The sequence below is a fragment of the Octopus bimaculoides genome, chromosome 4, assembly GCF_001194135.2.
Source record: "Octopus bimaculoides isolate UCB-OBI-ISO-001 chromosome 4, ASM119413v2, whole genome shotgun sequence".
NCBI lineage: Eukaryota > Metazoa > Mollusca > Cephalopoda > Octopoda > Octopodidae > Octopus > Octopus bimaculoides.
The window spans coordinates 143299691-143301688 of NC_068984.1; positions in this window are offsets into that span (position 1 = coordinate 143299691).

Here is a 1998-nt window from a genome sequence, read left to right on the forward strand (position 1 = left end):
ACGACGTGGGTCACATCTGATACAATCTACGGAACAGCTTGCACGTGCAATTAACGTGCAAATGGCTGAGCACTCCACAGACACGTGTACCTTTAATGTAGTTCTCAAGGAGATTCAGCATGGCACAGAGTGTGATAAAGTTGGCCCTTTGAAATACAGGTACTACTCATTTTTGCCAACTGAGTGGACAGGGGCAATGTGAAATAAAGTGCCTTGCTCAAGGACACAACGCGTCGCTGGAAATTGAACCCACGACCTTATAGTCGTGAACCGAATACCCTAACCACTAAGCCACGCGCCTTTACATTTATATGTATGTACATATGTATATATATGTGTGTGTATGTTGCATTCTGAAATCTCTACCAAGAACAAAGCCCTCGAGATGAAGTGCAACTATAAGAAGATTCCAGGTGAGAAAATATGGAGATAATGTTGCGAATAAACAAATGAAACCGCTGCGGTTAGATACACAAAATACTTTTATATGCATTTATTCATATAAATAGAGAGGGCCAATGACTTAACATTGAAAGTCTAAACGAAACGAAGTTTGAAAATAGCTATTTTGTTCCTTCTTTTAAAATTATTTGTACTTATAGCCTTGTGATTGGATTTGGTAGATAGAAACTGAAAGAAGCCCGTCGTATATATGCATATGTATATGTTTGTGTGTCTGTCTCTGTTCCCCCAGCATCGCTTGACAACCGATGCTGGTGTGTTTACTACGTCCCCGTAACCTAGCGGTTCGGCAAAAGAGACCGATAGAATAAGTACTAGGCTTACAAAGAATAAGACCTGGGGTCGATTTTCTTGACTATAGGCGGTGCTCCAGCATGGCTGCAGTCAATTGACTGAAACATGTAAAAGAGTAAAAGAGTTATCTGTCTATTACAGATGCATTTGTGATGCTTCTACTAAAAATTGGGATGGTTGCAATGAGATGCTCTTTTCCATCCTCCTCCTCATCGTTAGTAGTAGTAGTAGTAGTAGGGATGTGGGTCACCTTGTGATGAAATCGCTAAATCAAAGTTTTATTAGGGCCTGTGCTCGGCTTTTTTTTTTGTTTTGTTTTTTATCAGCTCTAAAGTTACGTATCACGAGTTCCAATTTCTTTCACATATAAGGACTTCACAATATATATTTTCCGAGATGAATAGATCAAGTCAACCTAGTTGAAACGACAAACAAGGAATTACTTGTCTTCAACAGCGCTTGCTACTTGGCGAGCATTTGTCTCTGGGATGCCCTTCGTCCTAGAGACCAAGGCCTGAAAGTTGGAGGAGGGGCCCAGTCGATTAGATCGACCCCAGTACTCAACTAGTACTTAATTTATCGATCCCGAAAGCATGAAAGGCAAAGTCGACTTCGGTGGAATCTGAACTCAGAACGCAGTGACGGGAGGAATACAGTATTAATAATAATAATAACAATAATTTCTGTTATTAACCACAGAGGTATAGATGAGGAGGCATCACAAGGACAGACAACAATTTGTGTGAGGAATTTCATAAAGCCTGGGGGGGAAAGAAATGAAAAAGACAGTGAAATGCAATAAAACAGGCATAGTATATAATGCACGTGATATTATGAATGATGCAGTTTTTCTGATACAGAAGGAACTCCAGCTAGGGCCAGTCAACGATCCAGGATTACCCTGTCAACTAAAGGTACGAGCCCTTTCTCCCACTCTCTAATCTATAAGCGCATACGTAGAGCAGGGATAGTCGCTCTAACCATTTCTGTCGTAGTCACACAACTTCGCACAAATTCACTGGTGATGGTGGTGAGGGGGCGTGGCACTTTCACTTTCCTTTTCAAGTGGAACGAAACAAAACAGTTGACGAGAGCTTTGACTAACGAAAAAATGTCTTTCCTCAATCCTTTCCAACATTAAGTTTCCTTGACATTTTCACATGTTGCTAACATATTCGTGCTGCTGTTGATGATGATGATGATGATGACGATACACACACACACACACACACATATATATAT